Source organism: Dermochelys coriacea, chromosome 3 (genome assembly GCF_009764565.3).
Source record: "Dermochelys coriacea isolate rDerCor1 chromosome 3, rDerCor1.pri.v4, whole genome shotgun sequence".
NCBI lineage: Eukaryota > Metazoa > Chordata > Testudines > Dermochelyidae > Dermochelys > Dermochelys coriacea.
In genome coordinates, this window is record NC_050070.1 from 49,238,112 (window position 1) to 49,256,062 (window position 17,951).

A 17,951-nucleotide genomic window follows, 5' to 3' on the forward strand; every position below is an offset into this window, starting at 1 on the left:
CACTTTAGAAAATATTATCTTAATTGAAAGTACAATACATAATAATTAGGTAAATATTATTAGTGAAGTGTCATTGAACCTCATATTTGTTCGTTTCCCAATTCTGTCATCCTTCACACAATATGGTGTAGTAAATTTTGATATATTATTGAGTAATTGTGTCTGGCTCAAAAGTTGAAGGTGTTCACAAAGCCCTTATCTTACTGTTACAATAGTTAACAGTGACGTGTAGTCTATGGTTTCCATGAAGTTATGTTTGGTTTACTCCAATTACAAACAGCCACACAACATACATTTCTATTGTTTAACACTCATAAAAGAAAAATAGTTAAAGCATTTGAAACTTAAAAAATAAAACTTCATGTTAGCAGTTCCCTTATTCCTTTTAGCTTACGAAGTCTGTTTAAATTCTTTCCTGACAGCCTTTTAGATGGTATTTCCAGTGGTACTGAGAGAGAGTCATTTCAGGTGGTAGCTCTTCAGTCTGATTCTGTTTCATAAGCCGTACACACTGGAAGAAAGAACAGCAAATGACAGAAAACGCATTTCTCTTGCTGAAGCTTTTTCACTTGCAGTATAGCTGCTGAAAAAAGTCACAGGTGCAGCACATGGGACATGCTCTTATTAGCCACTCTAAACTCAGGCAAACCTTTACTAGAACCAGACTAACTCATTGCTCTTAGCTTGCTTTTCCTTGCAATTACTGCAGCCGGTGGGAGCTGTAATCGGCCAAACCTGCAGACACTGCAGGTATACAAACTGTCCTAGCCTGCCAGTTGATTTCCCTGATGGGCCGCGTGCCAAACGTTGCCGATCCCTGCTCTAGAGACATCCAGTTTATTCTATTAATTTACTCAACATTGCTTTGAAAGTATGTGCTTTCTCAGTCTGCTTTCTCAGCCACTCCACTCCTATGATCTATACCCCTAATGCTGCTGCAGTCAGTGGGGGTACTGTCACTCATTTCAGTGGGAGCAAAATTGATCCTATATACTGTTATATCTCCCTGTCTCTTTCAGCTCTACTTAATGAGAATTCTTTTAGTTAAAGGCTAGAAGAAATTAGCTCAGTGTATATTTCTCTCGCACGTGCGTGAGATCTCTCTATTAGACTACAGAGAAAATATTTTAACAATCTTCCTCCCTCCTTCCCATTAGGCTAACTATTACACATTTTTTCCAGGATGGCTTGGGAAACACAGTCTTTCAGCTGTTTTTTATTAACACTGAAGGTAGAAAAAGAGTATAGGCTGATCTTAATTTCACATATATGGTGTAAATTAAAAAAAATCAGTTCAAGTCATTGGTAATACATTGGTATAAAACGAAGGAAGTGGATCAGAATCCAGCCCTGTGTATTTTTCAAGCCGTTGTAATTGTAAACTGGACACCACCAAATTAGGCCTGAATAAAGATTGGGAGTGGATGGGTCATTACACAAACTAAAAACTATTTCCCCATGCTAATTTTTCCCTCTACTGTTACTCTCACCTTCTTGTCAATTGTTTGAAATGGGCCATCCTGATTACCATTATAAAAGTGATTTTTCCTCCTGCTGATAATAGCCCACTTTAATTGATTTGTCTCATTAGAGTTGGTAAGGCAACCCCCATCTTTTCATGGGGTGGAGTGTAGTGTGTGTGTGTTTGTGTGTGTATTCCTAATGTATTTTCCACTCCATGCCCACGAAAGCTTATGCCCAAATAAATGTGTTAGTCTCTATGGTGTCACAAGTACTTCCCATAATTGTACATGTAATCTCACGATCTCTATTAAGAGGTAGGCTTCAGATATAATGCTGGATGCACATACTCATCAGACTCATTACAATTTTTCAGCTCTTTATGATTTATAGTTGCCCTTTCAACACACTTTTCTATCTATTTTTTTAAACTTACTTTTCTCACTTTCGTGTATACAAACATCATCATGTTCTTCAAGTTCAGAAGTTCTGGCCTTCAACACACAGAAGCAGAACTCCCCTGGTTTTCTGAAGTCTACATTTCATTAGAGAATGTAGAAATAACAAGCCTCAGTAACCTCTCTGTGCTCTAGCTGCTGAGGATAATTGCACTCAAATTTAACACCTACTTTAGTTCCTTTTTTTATTTTTTTAAATCCTAAAGTCAGACCCGGCTGATCTGCGTTGTTTATCTGTTAGAATAGATATCTTTAAAAGTTAAATGATAAATAGAATAAGATCAGTCTAGATTTCTGTATTCCAAAGGAAAATTAATTTTAAACACTGATTTGGACCAGCTGAGGTTGTATAGAAATGGGTAAAGCTAATTTAACTAAAATGGAGACAGGTAAAACAGTTACTGCCTAAAATTCTATTAGTAGAAAGCACATGGCAGTGAGTTTAAGTTCACCTAACTACGAAACTAGCAGTTTCATATATTGTAACAATACAGTCCTTTGAATTTTCATGTTGCATTCATCAAAGAATTTTAAAGCAGTATGAAATCATTCATTAAGCCTCACAGTGACTCTGTGAGTTAGACAAATCATATGGCATTATATGTTAAAGAAAGCACAGAGTCAAATAAGGTTAAAAAAAATTGACATAAAACAAACTGTACCATTGAATATCTATGGCTAGAATTTCTATGCTTGATTAAAAAGAAAAGGAGTACTTGTGGCACCTTAGAGACTAACAAATTTATTAGAGCATAAGCTTTCATGAGCTACAGCTCACTTCATCGGATGCATTTGGTGGAAAATTTTTTTTTTCTTAAGTGATCACTCTCCTTACAGTGTGTATGATAAACCCATTGTTTCATGTTCTCTCTGTGTGTATATCAATCTCCCCTCTGTTTTTTCCACCAAATGCATCCAATGAAGTGAGCTGTAGCTCACGAAAGCTTATGCTCTAATAAATTTGTTAGTCTCTAAGGTGCCACAAGTACTCCTTTTCTTTTTGCGAATACAGACTAACACGGCTGCTACTCTGAAACCTGTCATTATGCTTGATTAAAGAGTATAGCAGTAGGGATATCCTACTGACCTGACCAGGATGCTGACAGTGGTTGTGAAATGCTAAGGGAGGTTAGAGAGGCTACAAAAGTAGATAATCAATGGGTGATTTAAACTAACCTACATTGACTAGGTAAATGGAATCCCAGGTTGTGATACAGAGAGAGAATTTCTAGACACCGTTAATAATTACTTCTTGGAGCAGCTAGTCCTAGAATCCACAAGGGGAGAGACAATTCTTGATTTAGTCCTAAGTGGCACACAGGACCCGGTCCAAGAGGTAACTATAGCAGAACTGTGGGGTAATAGTGACTATAATGTAATTAAATTTAACATCCTTGGGGGAGGGTTAAATGCCTGCAAGTAGCACAGAGCTTATTCAAAAACATCAGACTAAATGTATATGGCAACTAAGAAAAGACAATAAGAGGACCAAAAAAATGTCACTATGGCTAAACAGCAGATTAATGGAGGCCATTAGAGGCAAAAAGGCATCCTTTAAAAATTGAAAGTCAAATCCCAGTGAGAATAATATGAAGGTGCATAAACTCTAGCAGGTTAAGTGTAAAAAGGCAGGTCAAGAAAGGATTTGAGAAGCAACTTGCTAAACACAGAAGAACTAACAGTTAGAATTTTTTTAAGTACACCAGAAGCAGGAACACTGCCAAACAGGCACTGGGGCCACTGGACAAGCAAGGTGTTAAGGAACATTCAAGGAAGACAAAGCCACTGCAGAAAAGCCAAGTGAATTATTTGCATCCATCTTCACTGCAGCGGATGTGAAGGAGATATCCACATCACAGCTACCCTTGTGGGTGAGAAATCTGAAGTACTGTCCTATGCTGATGTGTCTATAGAAGAGACACAAATAGAAGATTTGTTTTAGAACAAATCAATAAATTAAACAGAAATAAGTCACCAGGACCAGGTGGTATTCACCCAAGAGGTCTGAAGGAACTTAAATATGAATCTGCAGAAATACTAGTTGTAGTATGCAATCTATCACTGACACACACTTCTGTACCAGACAACTGGAAGATAGCGAATGTAACTAACTTCAGTAGTGGGCAAATTATAAACTATAGTAAACAACAGAATTATCATCTCTATAGATAAGCATAGCTCATTGGGGGGAAAGAGTCAACACAGCTTTTGTAAAGGGAAATCATGTCTATGGACAAGGCTAATGCAGTGGCTATAGTGTATTTGGACTTTCAGCAAGCCTTTGACAAGGCCCTTCAGAAAAGGCTCTTAAGGAAACTAAGTAGTCATGGGGTAACAGGAAAGGTCCTCTCATGGATCAGTAACTGGTTAAAAGACAGGAAACAATGGGGTAGGAATAAATGGTCAGTTTTCACAATGGAGAGATACTGAAACAGCAGGGTCAACATAGTCATGAACGATTTGGAAGAGGGCATAAGTGGCGAAGTGGCAAAATTTGCAGATAATACGAAAATTATTCAAGGTAGTTCAGTCCAAAGCTGACTGTAAAGTGTTACAGAGGACTCTCACAAAAATGGGTGATGGGGCAACAAAATGGGAGATGAAGCTCAACATTGATAAGTGCAAAATAATGCACACTGGAAAAAAATAATTCCAACTGCACATATAGAATGAGGGGTTCTAAATTAGCTGTTAGCCCCTCATGAAAAAGATCTTGGCATCAGTGGGGATAGTTCTCTGAAAATTTAAGCTCAATGTACACAGCACTCAAAAAGGCTAACAGAATTTTAGGAACTATTAGGAAAGGGTAGAAAACAATATAGAAAATATAATGCCACTATATAAAGCCATGGTTTGCCCACTCCATGAATACTGTGTGCAGTTCTGGTAATCTTATCTCAAAAAAGGATATAGTGGAACTTGTAAAGATTCAGAGAGGGGCAACAAAAATCAAGGGTATGGCACAGCTTCCATACGAGGACAGACTATAAAGCGTAGGGCTGGTCAGTTTAGAAAAGAGATAACTAGGATGGATATGAGAGAGGGCTATAAAATCATGAATGGGGTGGAAAAGGTAATGAGAAGTGTGATTTACCCTTTTCTACAATGCAAAAACCAGGGAGTCACCTGATGAAATGAAAAGGCAGCAGGTTTAATACAGACAAGAGGAAGTACTTTTTCACACATTGCACAATTAAACTATGGAACTCATTGCTATGGGATATTATAGTGTCCAAAAGTAAAACTGGGTTTTAAAAAAGAACTAGATAAGTTCATGGAGGATAGGTCCATCAGTAGCTATTAGCCAAGATTGTCAGGATGCAACCCCATGCACAGGGCAACTCTAAAGCTCTGAGAAGCAAGGAGAAGAAGACTGGGTAGATCATGCCACCTACCCCGTGCCATAAACTCTCCCCTGAAGCTCTGGTACTAGCTACTATTGGCGGCAGGATACTGGGCTAGATGAATCATTGGTCTGACCCAGTATGGCAGTTTGTAAACATTTGCTTGCTAAAAGCCACCCACACCAAGAGGCGAGTTGAGAAAAAAACTCAGGACTCTCAACTTTTCTTCTTTAACCACTAGAAAACATGCACTCTATTGACAAATAGACCTTGTTTACACTTGCAATGGCATGTAGGGCATGTGTAGCTAGGTGCTGCAGGGAAAAGCAGGCTGCGTCCACACTCACTGTGTTATATAGTGACATGTATCAGTGAAAGACTCCAGCAGCAGGACACTACAATACTAAAAATAGCAGTGTAGATGTGAGCGACACTGCGTGGGTGTATAACAAGCTGTGTAGGGTAGATTCTAGTATTTCTGTACTCTGCTCGCGTTAGGAGTGCCTCACCATCTATGCTGCTAGGTAAACCCATGTTAGCTGGGCCGGCAGTGTCTGGTACTCTACATGCCACCATAAGTGCAGACATACGTACAGTTTGAAAGAAAAAATGAGCAACTCCTAGATAATAACCCTGTAGAAAATTGGTTTAAAATGGAGTTTTTCCTTGCCTGCATACAAAGTTGCTGTTTACCCCCATTACCACTGTATAAAAAATGTTGTTTAAAGAAATCTTCTCTTTTAATAGCTAAACCTGTCTGGTGCTCATGTTCTTCTGGTACAAATGAATGACAGCAACTATATAGCATCGTGGATTTTATTTATATCTTGTGCTTGCACAGCTTCAGTTGCTTTATGGTCTAACTCTACAAGGCATGTCTATCTAACCTGAATTTATTGGTGTGCAGAATAGTAATGTATAGGGGGGTACCATGCAGCTCACTGAAAAGAGAAGCTATGGGATTGACCTTTTTTTGGCTAAATGATTTTCTGAATGAATTTAGTACTTATGAAAGGAGATGGATTGTTAGACCTGGAGACTGAAATTTTCTATGCAGATATAACACGGACAATCACAGTGTGAACTATCTTACATCAGACCTGTCAAATTCACAGGTTGGACTCTGTCTTTTCAGACACAGCTGTGAAAGGAAACCCCTCTTATTGGCTGTCTTCCATTATATCCAGCCTTCTGGGGAAGGCAGCCAATCAGAGCTGCTGTAATGTAGTTAGGGCCATCTTAGTTCCTCAGCATGTGCACCAGCCCATTCTCATTTTCCCCCTCCCCCCTGCAAGTGTAGAGCTGGGAGTTGAGTCTGCAATTCCAGCTGTTGGTCTCCCCTTCCAGGCTTTGACTGGGGACGTGGGAAGAAAACCTTCAGGCCAAAGCGACTTGAAAAGGGGTAAGAATATGAAGGGAGAGAGTACCCCTCCACCTCATCCAATGACAGAGGAACTAACAACCCAAGTCCTATTTCCACAGATCAGAATTTGGGTAATTGGTGACAGTGTTGGGCTTTTTCCAGGCATCCCAATGATGAGAGCAGTGGGAGAGGCTGGCATGCACTCTGCACCTCATTGCCCACATCAAAGGAGGGAGTTGGAAGCCCTGCACCGTCACCATGTGTTCTAATTCACCCATCATTCATTTATGCAAATTTAAATCTACTGGCTTTTTGTTACCTGGCCATTGTTGGCAGGTAAGCTATGGTGTGCCAAGAAGATGCCTCAACTCTGATGTAACGTACAAGGCAAATAAAAAGACAGTGGGTCCAATCCTATATCAATTGAAATATATTGCTGAACTGCCACTGATTTCAGTGAGATTCTCTCTCTTCAGTGGAGCTTGCAATTCAAAGTCTCCATGCTCATTCAATCACTGGCCTCTCTGCCGAGAATGTCAACAAATGTGCCAGTTAGTACTAGTTGGGGTGGTGATTTCTGTGATGTTGACACTTGTCCACTATGCACTGGACTGTGACTACCCTTGTATTTTCCATAGGATGCTGAACAGCTGTCAGGTGGTAGTAATGGTGAAAGATATATTAACTGCTGTGTGCACACTGATAAATCAGACCGAATCTACTGTCTCTAAAAATGCCTTTCAGTCAAATTATTTTTACTTCTCTTTAATAATGCAACTGCTTTCCTTTCATGGATCGTTAGTGTATTTTCCAGTTTATAGTTTATTTATACATCAAATACTAAATAACGGGTTGTGTGAGACAAAAATACAAAACAAATGCACGTACATCCAAAGCTAGATTTGTGCAGAAAGGAGTACATTTTCAGAGAGGCCCACTATACAGCCTCTCCTTGTGTGGCTTTGCAAAATAGTCTATTGTAGATTGGTCCATTAATTTCAGAATCAATTAAAAAGAAACCCTCCTTGTTTTTAAAAGCTCAATGGGCTTGCTCCATTATGGACCTAATCATTTTCTGCTCCCTTACCAAACACCCTCCACTCACACATCACCTTCCTCCTTCTTCTCCTCTACCTCAGTCTTGTTCCTATTTTAACAGGAGACTCCCCCACCCATCTCTTCTCATCTATGTATAATTAAGGAGTTCTGCTCATAAGAAATCATGTGATCCTCTTCCTTGGGGTTTGTGTCTATGGTGTACATGTGACTATTCCGAGTGTTTTCAAAACATAAATGACCCTTTATAACTTCTCATTTGCATGAAGTAACTAAACAATGATGCCTCTGGTAGTCACAGTATTTCCTAGGAATTTCCTATGCTAAGCATAGGGAACTTTGGGTAATGCTACAAATGACAACAGTAATAATCTAATCATAAAGGCAAACATGAAAAGAGTATAACAACCACCAAAAGAGTTATTGATGTTCCATTCTGGTTTTGTTATAAATATTGCACTCTACTGTGTGACTATACAGCTAAATAATTTTTAAAATGAATAGTATGAAAAGTGTAAGCACAGTGTCCTATCGACAGCTGAAATTCTCCATCAAATCATATGCTTTAATGTTGTTTTGTCCCTCTCTAAGAAAAAAGGTATACAATGAAAACTATGATGATTTCTTAGTAGCATGTTTATATGCAAGCAGATATATTGGTACAAATTTCAAATGCAAGGAGGATGTTAATGGATTTGTGTTATAAAGATTTAATAACTCCACAAACAAGGTGTCATGCCATTTACTGTTTTGTATTGTCTGTATACCTGCATCCTCATAATAACAGTGGGCGCATAATAACAGAGGAAGTTCAGTACAGCAATTTTAGTTTCATAACTAACAAGTTATGTTAAGTTACAAAGAACCAGACATAATGCATTAAACTGCACTTTGCAGAATTTTTCTAGACACAAGAAAACAATAATTTCTATAGGCACTAATGAAATGAACAGCCATTAGGGATTTTTATGTGTAGTTTTGCAAAATCTTTGAAGTTTCAAAATACATTGCAGATTGTGAATACACTCCAAAACTATTCTACCTTATAGCTGAAAACAAAGGATGACAAATGCATTTGCAGTCTCTAGTGGAAAAGGAAATCACCCAAAGAAAGGGGGAAAAAATCACTTTTTCTACTCAAGGCCTGAAATTGTTTTTGGATCAAGTCACCTGATCTCCCTGCTTCCTTATCACTGAACTATGGCAGGTCAATCAGAGAGGACAAAATAATGTGCATGATTAGGGTGAAGCTCAAGTACCAGAGGGGGGTTGTTCACTTAAAACCAAAACATGAGAAACCAAAATCTCCTGGTGCTGTCATGTCCAAGCCACAAAACCTAACTGGCTTTCCTCAGCAAGATGCTGAACTTAAAAGTATCATGAAGATGGAATTTCTTCAGGCATATTTCCCTGGAAAATACATATACGAACATCACTTTGTCTTCTCTTAATTTCTACCTGACAGCTCTCGTGCAGGATCCACCTATACCAATAACACTAACAATATTTAAAAGCTAGTTATGGTTCGAAATAATTTAATGTTTTTGCATAACAGCTTTTAACATTGCTAACACCTCAACTGTAATTCTACACATAATATCAAACTCCTCAAATATCGATCTGGATAAGCAAAGGGTTTTTTGGCTAGTCAGCAAGAGTGCTGCTTTTCAAATGCCCACCTTTAATTTTAATTACATCATTTGCTCAATAAGTAGAAATAGTCTTGGCCAAAAGAATCTTAAAGTTGTGTTTAGGTGTTGAAAAATGTACTATTTCAAATTCTTATAGCTTAGCTTTTGTTTCCTCAGACCTGTAGTCCTAGAAGAAGAGGCTTAATGTGTGTGATGACACATCAGATCATGAGAGTTTCATATATTTAGCAGTTTGTTACTAAGCTAGTGGATGCACTGTAAATTCCTTTGCCTTAAAAGGAAGGAGCCAATGTAAAACAGATATGCAATCTGTCAACTAAAATGGGTATTGTGTGATTTCAGAAGCAAAAATATTGAATTCTAAATGATATCTACTGTACATAGCTATAGATACAGATAAAATGCATAATACAAGTATGAACTCTTTGGTATAGTTTAGGTCTTTGACATATAAGTAGGATCCACAGTTGGAAAATTACAACAGGAAGAGCTTTATTTCACAGCCTTGTTATAATCTTTGTCATAAAAAAGAAATAAAGTTTTTCCATTTTCAGCTCTTGATTAAAATCTTTTTTCACTGAAAAATATTGCCATAGTATTACACTCATGTATTCTTGGAATAATAAGGATGTAATGTCCCATTTTGACCTTTCAGAATGCTGCATTTTGATTTGCTTGTCATAACGTTTCTTCCAACATTACAGTCTTATTAACCTGTGGAAAGAGAATGGAATGAGAGGCAGTTAAGATACAGAGTACTGAGGAAGATCAAAGTGGTACAACACACTTGTGTAGTTCAAAGAACATAGCATACATTAATATTTTTGGTATTTCATCATTATTGCATTAGAGCCTAACAAGAATGCTGAAGTGGTACATATTTAAATCATCATCATGACAATTCAGAAACTGTAATCTGCATATCTTCAGAGCTTGTATCTGCCCGAAGGGGTAGCTACTACAATCCGAAAGACTACATATTTTCAGTCTCTTTAGAAATAGTTTAGAAAAGGAAGAATTAAAGTATTTTATCATAATTCCAAAAATAGATATTTCAATAAAAGTTATACTGTATATGAGTGAGGGTCAGATTCTGCCAGCCTAATAAAATGTCATAGAGTCTTAGGCTGGTCTACACTAGAAAATTAGGTTTGTTTAACTACATCAATCCAGGGTCTGAAAAATCCACACATTGTTAAGCCGAACTAAGTCCCCAGGTAGACAGATCTAGCTATCGCCTCCTGGGGAGGTAGATTATTTATGCTGATGGTAGAATCCCCCCCATCCGTGTAGGTAGTGTCTACATGGAAGTGCTACAGCAGCCAGCTGCAGTGGCCCAGCTGACCTGCTGTTGTATTTTAAGTGTAGACAAACCCTTAGATTCATAGATTTTTAAGACCAGAAGTGACCATTAATTATCATCTAGTCTGACCTCCTGCATAACATAAACTAAAGGACTTCTTGATAATTTCTGCATCAAGCCCATAACTTGTATTTGAGCTATCACATATCTTTTAGAAATCTTGACTTACAGCCTGCAAGTGATGGAGAGTTTGAATTGTTAATGGTTAATAGCCCTTTTTGTGCCATATTTCTAGTCTGAATTTGTCTAGCTTCAGCTTCTCACCATTGGTTCTCATTATGCCCTTTTTGGTTGTATTATAGAACTGTCTACTATCACAAATCTCTTCCACGTGTAGATACTTCCAGACTGTGATCAAGCTCTCAGCCTTCTCTTGGATAAACTAAATAGACTGAGCTTCTTTAGTCTCTCCCTTTCCATGTAGCTCTTTTCTGAAGCCTCTCCAATTATTCTACATCCTGTTTGAATTGTGGGCACCAGAACTGGAGATTGTATTCAGTAATGGTCTTACTAATGCCATACTTAGAATATCATCTCCCTATTCCTACTTGATATTCCCCCGCTTACACTTCCAAGAATTACATTTATACTCTTTGCTAAAGCATTGCACTCGGACCACATGTTCAATTTGTTATTTACCATGATGCCTTATTCCTTTTCAGAGTCACTGGTTTCTAGGATACCACTGAAGAAAGTGGGGCTACTCACAAAGTAAGATACTACTCAACATGAATAAAGTGGCAGAATCTGGCACTTTTTATAATGCTTTCACCTCACCTGAGACTTTCTTAGTATAAATAAAAATGTCAGCATTCTTCCCAGTGTCAGTGTCTTCCCAGTACCAATTAAATCTACACCATGATAAAAACTTTTATGAGGACAATATTATCTACCTTAGATAAATGGCTTGTAACTTTCAATATGTCTTGCGTGTTTGACTTAGCTGCTTTGTCTTGCAATCTGTGAATACATGGACATTTTCTAACAGATGGGAAAACTAAACACTTTAAGTTGAAGTGCTCATCCTTTTTATTGGATTGCAAGCATAGTAGCAAAATGTGGTTTCAAGTAATCTCTGACCTACAGAACCCACCATCTCTGGGGCTGACAATATACAATTAAATGTCCATTCAATAACACAATGCCCAGTTCAGCAATGGTCCTCTTGTGAGCAAAACCTACATTAATGTCAATTTTAAGGATGATTGCTAAGAGCTTGTGGTGACTATCGGGCTAATTTGTTGCGGAACTTTTAGCTTACAATTGTTTTGAAAGGTTACACTCACCAGTACAATGAAAAATTAACACTAAAAACAAAGAAGCATGATATATATCTAAGGTGTGAGTTATTAAAATTCATACATTATTTCAAGTTACAGAGTTGTGTGAATACTTCCTACCTTTGGAAAATGTAGTTTGAATGTCAAAATATCCTTTTAAAAATTCTCATGATTTTTACATATTGGTAGAAATACATTTTTACTGATTCTGCAGCAACAAAAATAATAGGCCAGCAGTCCACGGTCCAAGACCTAGCATTAACACTTTCTCTCATATACGACTTACTACCGTTCACAGTTTTGTAGGTCAGTAAGGCTTAATTCACAAAAGGACTAAGGTGCCTAACTGTCACTTTTGGCATTTAAATCAGGTCCCACTGGGGATTTACAAAGCCCTTGTTCAGTTGCTGCTGAACACTGTAGGCACATACCACTGTAGCACCGACCATTTTGGGGGGTAAAAGTTCCCATGGCGCCTGTGTTTCTGTCTCTGGGCATGCACACTGCAGCCCGGTGCCCAGATGCCTAAGCCCCAGATAGATGCATGAACAAGGGGAAATTGGAATTCTTCGGCTTAACTTGCCTATAGGACCCAATCCAGTAACCATGCTCACACCTTGCCTTCCAGACTGGCCCCCCATAGATGAATTTACACAAAACAGCCAGAGCAGAAGGATGATGTTGCTCAACATTTTTAGCCCACAGGTTAGGGTACTCACCTGGGATGTGGACAACACCCTAGGTCCACCAGAGGGGGAAGAAGGGATTTGATCTGAGATAAGCTACCATTCATGAGAATACTTTAACTATGGGATAAGAGATTTTCTGATGTGGGGCCTCCTCAATCTCGCCTGTTGAAGCAACAGGAGAGACTGAGAAGCCCCACTTCTGACTATCCCATAACCCAATGGTTAGAGCACTCACCTGAGAGGTGACAGATTCCAGTTAAAATCCTTTCTCCCCTTCAGCTGGAGGGGGTGCAGATGACTTGAACTGGGGATCTCCCATGTTGCAAGTGAGTATCCTAATCACTGGGCTAAGAGTTCAGAGGGAGTCCCTGTCTGCCAAAATGGAATAGGCACCTAATGCGAAGAGTGGGTTTGCAGCTGAAACATCTGAACAGAGTGAGACTCCTATTTCCAAGAGAAGGGAGGGCTTAGCACACACCCCTCAGCTCAGCATCTCCAATTGGTTAGCTTAGCTGAGGTGCCACCTACAATTCTGGGTTTCATTAATTCCCTTCTGAGGCACCTATCTACCTCCATTCCATATAAGGAGTCCTGGTGAATACCAGTGATTTTCCAAGTGCCTAAAAGTTAGGTGTGGCGATGCTGAGTGTCACAACACCTAAATTCCTTTCTGAATCTAGCCCAAAGTGTTTTAAAAGTATACAGTAAGAATCTTTTTTTATTACCTCTTATCAAACCTAAACATACAACAGGAAACAGTATATTGATATAACACCATCTACAAAACAACTGTGGACAATTAAAGAGGCAATTATGTAATTTCGTTCATGTGATTTGCATCATATCCACAAATAGCAAAGGATGAACACTGCAATAGAGTGACAGGCAAGGACTCTTGGATTCATCTTTAGACAAAGGATTAGGATCATCAAGAAAATCAATGACTACAAGTTTTATGCAGAGTCCCTCTCAGATACATTCTCTTCTAGATGTACACATGTAGCTCCCGCTCCTACTGCAGCTTCAGCCCTAATGCTGTGTCTTGGGTGGTGGGAAGTCTAAGCAGTCTTCAGATATGATCTAAAGTAACCTAAGTCTTACCTCATTTTGTTCTTCAGACTGAATAGTGAAACGCTTCTGGTGTAACGCGCACTGGCCATATAGATTCCTTGTATGAAAAAAACCCAGCTGATTTCTTTCCTCTCTTTTCATCTTGATCAATTGGAATCCTCCTTATGTGTCTCCTATAAGGAGATTAAGTGGAAAAAATTGAAACTATGAAGCCATATGCATCTGCACTGCTACTTTTGCCCATCTACATAACTAATTTGCACAGACTTAAACATCAGAAATGTTTTGTTCTGAGCTACCATAAAAAACAGCCAATCACATAATGGGGCCATATGGCTCTTCTTCTGATTGGAATGAGATTGCTGTCACTTAGTACAACTTCAAAGTGGTACATAGGGAGTTACGTGCATAAATTCTATTAACAACAGGGCTGGGCAAATCATTTTGTCTAATTTCAAACCCACTCAAACTTCAGAATTATTAGTTTTATGTTCTGTTTAGCAGGGACTGTGTGCAGGGAGAAAATATATATATACATAGACTGATTCAAAAATGAAAGATGAGGCAGAATAAAATCTAGTACAAAATAATATGAACAGTATATGAACCCTATTTACCTGGCACTCATTAATGCCAATTTACCTTTTTGGAAATGATAGTCTGCCCCTAAAACATAGTACAAGCTTCCTATGAGCTAGAAAAATAATTTTCTTCTATGTCCCTTGAAAAAGAACAGGGATTTAACCGACTAGAAAAAAAGTTTGTTAATTTTAATTAGTTTGCCAACACCAAAATATTTTGAGCAATTCACAAAATCCCAAACTGCACTCAGTTTGGCCATTTCAATTTATCAACAGTTGTGAGGCCAGTGATGCTGATTTAAATGTTGAAACAGGAAGGGTAGTATATATACAATGAATGAGTTATTGGCATGTAAAACCTATTTTCTATTTAGCTCCTTCACACACACATACACACACAAATCCCCTTCCCTTGAAATATTTAAAATGGGTCTGGGCAAAGTATTTGAAGATATATACTATATCTTCAGGGAATGATTCCACATTGCAAGGGCCTAAAATGTGTGACCCAACTGGTCTTTTCCATACCAGCTTTTTGTGATTGGATGATAAATGTCAAGCAGGTTTCTCCAGAAATAATTGTTTAAATACTTAAGCTTAATACTTAATGCTTGTCTTCAAATAAATTATTTTTCACTAGTCACTGAAGTCTAGTGAATAGTTTTATTCCATGCAAATTTCCCTTTTTTTTCTTTTGGTAAGCAATAAAGTAGCACAATCCCAGTGCAATGCATTAAAAAATAGAGAGAGAGAGAGCCTTTCAATCCCTGCAGGTTATTACTTAACCTAGTTATGTCCGTCAAAGTTGTCTGTATGTATTTTCAAACAGATGAATTGTATAACAATGGCTAGGTAGACTTGGATGACTTTAAATATCTGAAGTAGATTAATGAATCTAATCAAACTCTCTACTCTGTGTCTCTTTCCTTTCATAGATGCAGTCTTCATTTAATAATCACAATTTTCAATAAGTAAAAAGGAAAGCTGGCAATCCCTAAAAGACTCCCAAAGTTTATTTTAACAACATTGGCTGGGATTACCCATTGGTTGGATTTCAAAAGAATAGCAAGTTCTATGGAAAAAAGCAAACTTTATTATTATACCATATACAACCAAACACAGGTTTGTGAACAGTCTTTGCTCTCGCATCTATAGACATACGGCTATGAAGCCCAATCTGGTAGTTATTTTCTGACAACCTCTATCCCAAGATTTATTTTCACTTACCCAATCACTGCTTATAATAACTGAGCTTTTGCCATTCAGACTGCAACACTCTTGGAACATGATTAAGAAATCTCTATTCATTTTAATATGGGAATGGGGGCTTAAACAACTCATGAAATGTCAGTCAGTGAGGGTGATGTCTGAACATATTGAGGTATTTGTTGATGAGCTCTCTTTCTTCTATATCAGAGAAATATACAAAATAGTTGACTGGGTTGAATACTCACTTATTAAAAAAAAAGGGAGAACATCAGGGTCCAGACACCCCAAGTGGAGAAAAAGAAATCTAAACTCCACAGAATAAGCAATTGAATCGGTTGTACACAATGTTATTATATGTAAATCTATATCAAGTAAGGTCTTTAATGAAAACTTTTAATGGTCTGAACTTGAAGGTCATTAGGAGATATGGATTCATGTTATAGTTAGGCATGTATGTATATGTGCAGAACATTGTAATTGTAACTAGGATGCAGCTGCATCATCACCTCAAGATAGGAGGTGAAGTAATCAGGCAAGGAGGGCCTCTCCAGCTAGTTGCTTACACAAAATTAATTGCAAGCACCTAGCATTGTAAAATCTAGTGAAAGACAATGGTGTACCATTAAAGTTAATGGAAAGACATTGAAACTGAAAAGAAAAACCCAGTCTTGGAAAACTAAGGAAGGAGGGAGTTTCCCCTGCTCTCTAGAACCATGAATAACTGTAGTCTGAGAGATCAGGAAAAAACACCTCTAAAGTCTGTTAAAGGGAAAAGGTGAAGTGAAGATGGTCCTGAAATTGAGGGCCAGCATCTAAGCAGGATGCTGTCTGTGAAATACTGGATCCCCTCCAGGACACAGGGCATAATGGGAAACTATACAGCGACAACAGGTAACTTGTATTAAATAAGGAAATTTAGTTAATATGGAAATGTAAGCCTCAGATTGCATCTTTCTGTTTATTTTCTGTGTAACTTGTATGTGTTTGGTTTTCCTTACTATTTTATCTGTGAATCTATAATTTTCCTATTAAATAAACTTTGTTTATTTTTAGCCCAAGCAGGTCTCTGTTATGCAACTGTGTGAAGTGCATGTCACAAAGAAAACTGATAACTGGGGGCAGGTTTACTCCTTTAAGGATGACAAACCGGAGGGGAAAAGTGGCTGGTAGTTAAGAACTCAGGGAGATGGATTTGCGGGGACTTGGACTAGAAGGGCTAGTGGGGTGAACCTACCAGGAGTAACCTGGTGTACGGAAGCCAGGGTTGAAATCTTTATGCTTGTAAGCTGGCTAGAGCTGTCAGAGCCATAGCAGCATAGCCATGGGCGGTGGGTGAACCATGGGCTCAGGGAGGCTAGCCCCCAGCCAGGCCCACCCCTTCTGCTCCCTTTACCCCCAAAGCCCAGAGCCCCCCCCAGCTGCCAGGCCCCCCAGCCCTGAGTCGCCCGAGAGCCTCCAGCCCCATAGCGGTGGGGCACAGTTCCCCTCTCCCCCCACCCTGGAGTGCTGGGCGATGCGGCCCCAGTGCCGGAAGCCCCCCAAGTACTAGGCGGCCCCAACTGCCCTAGCCCCAGCCTCAGCCTCAGCAGGATTCCCTTCTTGAAAGAGGAGCAGCCTGCCTGGGGAAGGGGCCAACTAGCTGCAGGAGGGAGCCTGGGATGGAGAGTGGCTGGGGCCACATGGGGCTGTTTGGGGAGGCACAGCCTTCCCCAGTGTATTATATGTGCCACCCATGAGCATAGCATTAAGATACCCAAAGTTACAGTAACAGAACTCCTGACTGGTCTGGCTGATCCCAAAACATCACAGAGTGGCCTACTAGAACTTCCAGGAAGGGAAGAAACCTGCCTCTAGCACTCATCAGGGGATGAAGGTGGAGAGTTAAAATCAGGAGCTCTTTTTTCCTGCCCATTCCTAGCTATGTTTTTAACATATTCATAGATTCATAGATAGTAAGATCAGAAGGGACTATTATGATCATATGGTTTGACCTCCTGCACAATGCAGGCCACAGAATTTCACCCACCCACTCCTGCGAAAAACCTCTCATCTATGTCTGAGCTATTGAAGTCCTCAAATCGTGGTTTAAAGACTTCAAGAAGCAGAGAATCCTCCAGCAAGTGACCCGTGCCCCATGCTAAGAGGAAGGCGAAAAACCTCCAGGGTCTCTTCCAATCTGCCCTGGAGGAAAATTCCTTCCTTGACCCCAAAATTTCTTCCTGGTTATGTAACTGGACCCCACACAAATCATGCTCTGCACCTAGACAAGTGATGAACTCCAGGGTAAGGGAGGGAGGAACTCCTAAGCTGCAGAGACTGGATGGTCCACAGAAATGGGAGTACTAAACATGGGTTTTGATAAGCTCATTTACATTTAAAAAAAGAACAGGAGTACTTGTGGAACTTTAGAGACTAACAAATTTA

The 17,951-nt window shown here is 39.1% G+C and overlaps 1 protein-coding gene across 1 annotated transcript in view; it reads right to left on the reverse strand.

The window, feature by feature from the left end:
* Nucleotides 1-8,311: 8,311 nt before the first annotated feature.
* KHDRBS2 (KH RNA binding domain containing, signal transduction associated 2) overlaps nt 8,312-17,951 on the reverse strand; it is a 640,432-nt gene continuing 630,792 nt past the window's right edge. Inside the window, exons 11-12 of the transcript XR_005291960.2 lie at nt 13,768-13,910; nt 8,312-10,048 (exon numbers count right to left, since the gene is read on the reverse strand). The gene's annotated coding sequence lies outside the window, so the exon portion shown is untranslated. The remainder of the gene's footprint in view (nt 10,049-13,767; nt 13,911-17,951) is intronic.